Below are 7875 nucleotides of genomic sequence, written 5' to 3'. Positions count from 1 at the left end.
AAAAAAAAAAAAAAAAAAAAAAAAAAAATTCCATTGGGGAGTAGACAATTGGGGAAAAAAAGTCTCAAAATATGATAATGAACAGAAGGTTGAAAATTAAATAAATAAACCCAAAGGGTTGAGTCTTAGATGAACCCTAAGGACAGCGTGTTCATTCATTTGTATAATGGTCATGGGTGGGGTAACTAACTTGTCCTGGTTTGCCCTGGAATTTCCTGCTTTTGGCACTAAAAGTCCCATATTTGGATATCCCTCTGTCCTGGGCAAACTGGGATGGTGGTCCAACTTTCTCATGAAAGAGATCAATGAAGGCATTCCCATTTCACAAATGAGGTGACACCAAGAAACACAGTAGTTGTCATGGATTCACAGTACTTTAGCAGCATTCCTGAGGCAAGGCTGGCTCTTTTCATCTGTCTAGTCCTACGCTGACAACTCTCTGCCCCTGACTTCCACTTTGGCAGAGAACGTTACTCATGAATTGATTATGCCACTTCCTTCTCAATACCAAAGCCAAGGGCAGTATTAGGAGGATGAGGGCAGACATGGCCAGCCAGCACAACCACACCCTTGTCTTACAGCTGCCTGGTGGAACCTGAAGGAACTACAAGTCTGGGCTGAACATAGTTTTGTTGCTACTGGATTCTGGGTAGAAATTTGCAAAAGTAAGAATGCCAGGTATAAAATCCTCACAAGCTAGGAAAATTCCATGAGGTTCTCCACATGTGTCTGAGCAGCCCAAATCTTTTACAAGGTTTTCGTCCCAAAGATGAAATCCGTTATTGCTTATGCTAGCAATCAGGGGTTACCCAAAGCCTCACTCTGAATGGCAACAGGCTATTCTCCTACTCCCCTACTCAGCAGTGAAATCTTTGGTGAAAGTAAAGGAAGAAAAGTAAAGGGCAGGCTATTCCCTCTTTAGACTATGTATAATTAAAATGCAAGGCTTTCTGCTGTAGAAGACTAAGGTTTGCAGTTTAAGGCTGACTCAGTAAAGGATCAAGTATTCATCCTTGCTCAGAAAGAGAGAAGATTAGCTCCACAGGATGGGTCTCCAAATTGACACCAAATCCAGGAGTTAGAGATGGCTGTGCTACAGAGCATGATCCAAGCACCATCTGGAGCCCCCAGAGAAAAATCCCTAGGAATAGTGACCAAGGGACTAGCATTGTTAAGAGCGTTCAGATTAGCTCTCCTGAAAAGAGGCTTACTCCAAGAGACTGGCCGACAGCCTCTGCAGCAGAACTTCACTTAGGAAAGGATAGAAAATGAATGAAGAAAGATGGGTAGAGGCTGAGCAGGTCAGAGTATGAATCCACAAACATGTGAAAAAGAATATCCACCTCTTTCGAAAAAGGTACAACTTCCTTTCAGAGACTTTTTTTTTTTTTGAGACAGAGTCTCTCTCTCTGTCACCCAGGCTGGAGTGCAATGGCACGATGATCTCCGCCCACTGCAACCTCTACCTCCCGGGTTCAAGTGATTCTCCTACCTCAGCCTCCCGAGTAGCTGGGATTACAGGCATGCGCCACCAAGCCCGGCTAATTTTGTATTTTTAGTAGAGACAGGGTTTCTCTCCATGGTGGTCAGGCTGGTCTTGAACTCCCAACCTCAAGTGATCCACCCACCTTGGCCTCCCAAAGTGCTGGGATTACAGGCGTGAGCCACCGTGCCCAGCCAGAGACTGTCACGTTCTTTTGAATATTCTCATTAACAGCAAATCTTCAATCTTTGAGGGTGAAAACATTTATTGCATTCCTATGTCCCAAGAGCTTTCATGGGTAATTACCTCATTTAACCACCCTTCAAAGTATTATTCCCACTTTTATGTAGTGGTACATTGAGCCCCAGAGGTGAAGTAACTTATCCAAGGTTATGTGGCTAATAAGTGGTAGACTCAGAATTAAAACTCATGTTCACCAAAAATCTGTTATTTCCACTTCAAAAGAACCGTTAACTCATCTGAAGACAAGTCAGGTGACAAGGTTGCTTACCCATGCCATTCGGGGTTAAATATATATAGGCTGTAAGCAGTGGTTCACGCCTGTAATCTCAACATTTTAGGAGGCCAAGACAGGAGAATTGCTTAAGGCTAGGAATTCGAAAACAGCCTGGACAACACAGCGAGACCCTGTCTCTACAAAAATTAAAATTACAAAATTAGCTGGGCCTAGTGGTGCACCCTTGTAGTCCCAACTACTCAGGAGGCTTTGGTGAGAGTATTACTTAAGCCCAGGAGTTCAAGCTTGCAGTGAGCTATGATTATGCCTCCACACTCCAGCCTGAGCCACAGTGTGAAACCCCATCTCAAAAAAAAAAAAAAAAAATACAGTATGACTCAATATATTAAAGGAACTGATCTTTCACATGGCTCAAAAAGGTCTCTGAAAACAATTCCAGAGGTGGATTTTCAAAACTGCCTTGGACAACAGCCAAATCACTTAGGGGATGCCACCCTCAACTCCCACCACCTACACCTGCACACACCACTCTAAAGGAGAACATTCATTAGTGGATTAAGTTTCCACATGTGTGTTATTTTAAAATCCATTTTGTTACCTTTCGGTTTCACTTAATTAGCCTTTTCTCCTGCCAATGAAACACACCAGGGCTCACAGCTGGCCTCAGTAGAGAATACCTGGCCTTCAGAAAACAGCAGGGAAGTAGTAAGTGGGAATCAAAGTACTAGGCAATTTTTCATTCCTGGACTTCCACATCCCTAGTAACATTTCCATCACCTGTAAAGTGGGAGCAGAAAGTCTCTTCTATTGCCAATTTCATTAAAATAGCACATGTATTCATGAGCAGATTAAATTCACTAAACATCTGAAAGACAGGTGAAATAAATCTGGTGTGGTAACACCATCTTAACCCGAGGGCCATGTTCTCAACTAAAACCACAGACCAAGTTCTGACCCATGTTGTACAAATATCAAGTCCAATATCGTTACACTCTGGCTCCCATCAAAATCCTACCTAATCCCCAAATCTGGCTATACTTTTATCAGAAAAGAAAAAAACTTGGGTGGGGTGAGAGCTGAAAAGACACACACGTAACAAAGTATCTTTCACAATGTCAAAAAAAAAAACCTGTTTATAGGCCAGGCAAGGTGGCTCATGCCTGTAATCCCAACACTTTGGGAGGCCAAGGCGGACAGATCACCTGAGTTCAGGAGTTCAAGACCAGCCTGATCAACATGGAGAAACCCAGTCTCTATTAAAAATAGAAAATTAGCTGGGCATGGTGGCGCATGACTGTAATCCCAGCTACTCGGGAGCCTGAGGCAGGAGAATCGCTTGAACCTGGGAGGCGGAGGTTGCGGTGAGTCCAGATGGTGCCATTGCACTTCAGCCTGGGAAACAAGAGCCAAACTCTGCCTCAAAAAAAAATTAAAAAACTGTTTATAAACATATCAGTTTCGTCTCTTAGCAAATACGTAAGTTTTATTCTCCTCCTGTCTACTTAATTTGGGTTAACTTAACCCTCTCCCCATCTCTCAGAGCAGTTTTGTGTTTTTATTTAGGTTTACTGGGGTGGGAAAGCCAGCTGAAGCCAGGCATTTAAAAATATTAGAAAACTCATCTTACATATATAGGTAGTCAAATATTTTTAAAAGATATCAAATGGCATTCTAATTCCTACGGTGCAAAGAAAGCCCCAGCCTCACAGGTGTTAGCATTTCCTGATTCCTGGCTTTTCCCACTCAGAGCCCCATTCCAGGGGTTCATATGTCAAGTCATTCTCTCCTGACTTCTGAAGCAGGGATTTTCAAAGCCAGGATTCCGGGACTACCTGAATGAGAAGCCCCTGGGGTACAGCTGCCCACGCACCACCTTATCCGAAATCCCAGGGGATGGAGTTCAAGGCTTATGCACAAACCCCCCAGACGATCTGAGAGATAACACTAACCAAAGTCTGTAACCTCTAAAGGCAAATTTTCTAGGACAAAGAAAAACAAGCAGTAAGAGAGTGACAATAATTCCACATGGGAAGAGACACACGGGTCAACACCCAAGCCACCCCTTCGGACAGATATGGTAACTTAGGCCGGAAGAATCAAACAGACAAAGGCACTAAAAACAGGTGCGGAGCCAAAGCCAATATCGAATTTCCACGGCCTCCTCTCCTGCCAATGAAGAGGTGAATGGAGACATTCTGAGTGGGAAAGGTAAGAAAGGTGGGCCTTCGGCAGGGTGCCCCGAGCCCACTTGGACGTCCCGCTTTAGAGACACTAGTGAGGATGTGTGGGTCCCGAGAACACTGCTGCGAAGGCGCCGAGGCCGCCGGCAGGAGGAGGCCCAGGAAGCGCCCTGAACCCCCAGCCCAGCTCCAGGGCCGGGCGGCCCTCACCGCCCCTACCTTCGGCTTCCGGCAGCCGAGTGGCAGACACAACCCCCACAATTCCAGGCGGCCGCAGCGGCGACCAGCTCCCCCTGCGCAAACGCGGCGGCGACCGTCTGAGCCCGTGAGCTGGCAGCTGTTACGCCGCTCGCGGTCTCGCCCAATCGCGGGCCGACAGAACACCGCGCTGCACCCCCGACCACGCACCGAGGTGGGAGCACCGCCCCTAGCACCGCCCTCTGCATACTCTGCACGAGCTGCCCCAGTGCCCCTCCGCTGGTAGAGGGCTGAAGAGGTTCGTGCACACCTGCTTCTGCTTCCAGGCTGGAACTGCGAAGTTTCCTCGCTAATTTTCGAATAGTGTAATTTCTTTCTAGCGGAAGGACCCTCAGAAAGCAATCAGAGGGGTGCGGAGTAAAAATAAATCAAGTTCTTGTGACTCAGTTTGGGACATAAGCCGAGAGTCTCCAGAAATAAAATTTCTCGCAAATTCATGCAAAATACGACACCTGTAAGTCACTCACTTTATATACTTGTGCAAATTTTTTACAAAGACCAATAATTTAAAAAATAACATCAGGTGACCGGGCGCAGTGGCTCACACCTGTCATCCCAGCACTTTGGGAGGCCCAGGCGGGCGGATCACTTGAGGCCGGAGTTCACGCGGCCTGCTCAACACTGGGTGAAACCCCGTCTCTACTAAATATACAAAAATTAGGGCCTGGCCGCGCGGGGGTTGCTCAAGGCCTGCTTGAATCCCACGCCGCACTTTTTTGGGCGAGGCCGAGACGGGGCTGGGCGCGATCACCGAGGTCCATGCGAGGATCGCAGGACCATCTCTGGGCTAACATGGGTGAAACCCGTCTGCTACTACAAAAAATACAAAAAAATTAGCCGGGGCCGGAAGCGGTGGCGGCGCCTGCACTAGGTCCCAGCCTAACTGGAGGCTGAGGCAGGGAGATATGGGGCGTGAGGGGTGAACCCGGGGAGGCAGGAGCCTTGCAGTGAGGGCTGAGGCATCCGGCCGCCACATGCACTCCGCCCGTGGCCGACAGTCAGAGCGGAGGGGGACTCGTCTCAAAAAAAAAAAAAAAAAAAAAAAAAAAATATATATACCTATAACAAAAATTAGTCCATGGGCGTGTTGGCGGGCGCCTGCTTAATTCCCGGCCCACTTTGGGAGGGCTGCAGCAGGGCAGAATCGGCACCTTTGCAACCCACGACATGGAGGTTGCCGGGGCAGGGGGTTGAGCTTCAAATCGTGCCCATCTGCACTACTCCAGCCTGGGTGACAGAGTGAAACTCTGTCTCAAAATTTAGTAAAATAAAGGTCACTTGCAATTCTGATTTTTTTTTAAGATGGCGTCTCACTGTGTCCCCCAGGCTGGAATGCAGTGGCACAACCTTGGCTCATCGCAGCCTTGACCTCCCAGGCTCAAGGGATCCTCCCCCTCAGCCTCCAGTAGCTGGGACCACAGGAGCGTGCCACTGTTGCCAGGCTTTTTTTTTTTTTTTTTAATGGATAGGGTCTCACTATGTTGCCCAGGCTGGTGTCAGTGCAGTTCTAATTCTGCTGTACAAGTGAATATAATATTTTCTGTGCCAGGTGCTGCATACATATTTTATTTATAATGTCCTCTGAGCAGAATGGTCATCCCCTTTTTATAAATGGGGAAGCTAAGGCTCAAAGAGGCTAAAGGAGTTACACAAAGTCATACAGCCAGGAAGTGATAGAACTGGGAGTTAAAGCTAGATTTAGGTGCCTCCAAAGTCCTATTCTCTTTCCACTGTTCCACCTTTAGACCTTGCCCTTTCCTAGACATGCTTAACCTGATGAATAAAATGACTGCCCCCTTCTCCCCTCAGAGCCCCCACACAGTGATTCCTGGTCATTCATGAGTGGAGAAAACAATAATCCAGACAGTGACCTCCCCAAAGGGCAAGTATTCCCCAATAGCAAACAGCCTATCTCTGGACTTCCTTTCCCTTTTCCATGTACTCTGGGAGCTTCTACCACTCAATTTACCTTCTTGATTATGTTTACTTCAAGCAGATGGGAAACTGACTTCACAGCCACTGAGCAAACCTTGGTTACTAGTATGGGAAAGGAGAACAAGCCCCTGGGCAGTAGTAGTTCAGTGAATAGTGCCAACTTATGAGAAAGGTCTAGATAAAACACCTGGGGCCTGATTTGGAAAGAGAACAGCTCACTTTTCCCCTGGAACACCCGCGAGACAAGTGAGAAGAACTGGGCCTAAGAATAATTCTAGTTATGTCACTGCCTAGTACCATGAGTACAGATAATAAATGTTCAACAAATATCTCATGAGTGATAAATTACAGAATGAACATATAAATTATAATAGAGACTGGCACAAGTTATAAAAAAGATATTAATAAAGTGCTACAAGAGTAAGAGCCTTAAAAATAGAATAAGCTCAAATCTTCTAATAGCATGAATAAATGAATGCTTGAGCCAAGAGAAGAGGCCAGCTGAACACAGGTGCCAGCGCTCAAAGTGGGGCCTTTCTCCTTGGGACAGATCTAACCAGCTCAGGTATGTAGTAGGAAAGGGATAGTCTATCTCCCACTGCCACCCCAGGCCCGGTCTCCAAACCTTGAAAAGCCCTGCCATGGTCTCAATGTTGGTGTCTCCCCTAAATTCATGCATTGGAACCTCATATCCAATGTGATAGTGTTAAAAGGTGGCCAGGTTGGGCTGGGCGCAGTAGCTCACGCCTGTAATCCCAGCACTTTGGTAGGCTGAGGCAGGCGGATCACAAGGTCAAGAGATCGAGACCATCTTAGCCAACTTGGTGAAACCCCGTCTCTACTAAAAATACAAAAATTAGCAGGGCATGGTGGTGCACACCTGTAGTCCCAGCTCTCAGGAGGCTGAGGCAGGAGAATCGCTTGAACCCAGCAGGTGGAGGTTGCAGTGAGCCAAGATCACACCACTGCACTCCAGCCTGGCAACAGAGCAAAACTCCATCTCAAAAAAAAAAAAAAACAGGTCAGGTTGAAGGGAGCTGCCTTGCCCCTTCTGTCATGGAGGGACACAGTGATCTTCCCTTCCACCATGTGAAGCAAGGCAGCAAGGCACCATCTTTGAAATAGAGAGCAAGCCCTCACCAGCCCCTAAATCTGTTGGCACCTTGATCTTGGATTTCCCAGTCTCTAGAACAGTGAGCAGTAAATTTCTATTTGTAAATTACCCAGCCTAAGGTGTTTGTTATGGTAGTCCCAACAGACAAAACCATACCCTGACAGAACTACCTTCTCAGAGGAACTTGCTCTGAAATCAAGCCTCTTGAGCTGCTGAAGCCAGTGTGCAGGGTTGAACCTAAGCAGACAGCCTCTACTTACACAGCCTTAAGCAAAGAGGCCCACTGTAAAGGTGAGAAGTTTGAAGTCCAGTGATCACAGTGGGTGCTGGGATTTTGGTAGTCTCCTCTCTTTGTTTCCTTATATAAGTCTTGGAATTGAGCAAAAGTAAGTTTAAAATTTCCTTATGGGCCGGGCGCAGTGGCTCA

At 46.9% G+C, this 7875-nt stretch overlaps 1 protein-coding gene across 2 annotated transcripts in view; it reads right to left on the bottom strand.

Moving 5' to 3' along the window:
* Positions 1 to 4550, bottom strand: part of SIL1 (SIL1 nucleotide exchange factor) — a 242464-nt gene extending 237914 nt beyond the window's left edge. For both annotated transcript variants that reach the window (XM_017891294.1, XM_017891295.1), the window contains exon 1: positions 4361 to 4550. The gene's annotated coding sequence lies outside the window, so the exon portion shown is untranslated. The remainder of the gene's footprint in view (positions 1 to 4360) is intronic.
* Positions 4551 to 7875: the final 3325 nt, after the last annotated feature.

The sequence above is a fragment of the Rhinopithecus bieti genome, unplaced genomic scaffold (assembly GCF_001698545.2).
Source record: "Rhinopithecus bieti isolate Rb0 unplaced genomic scaffold, ASM169854v2 scaffold_20170, whole genome shotgun sequence".
Taxonomy (NCBI): Eukaryota; Metazoa; Chordata; class Mammalia; order Primates; family Cercopithecidae; genus Rhinopithecus; species Rhinopithecus bieti.
This window is presented reverse-complemented; position numbering and strand designations above follow the sequence as displayed.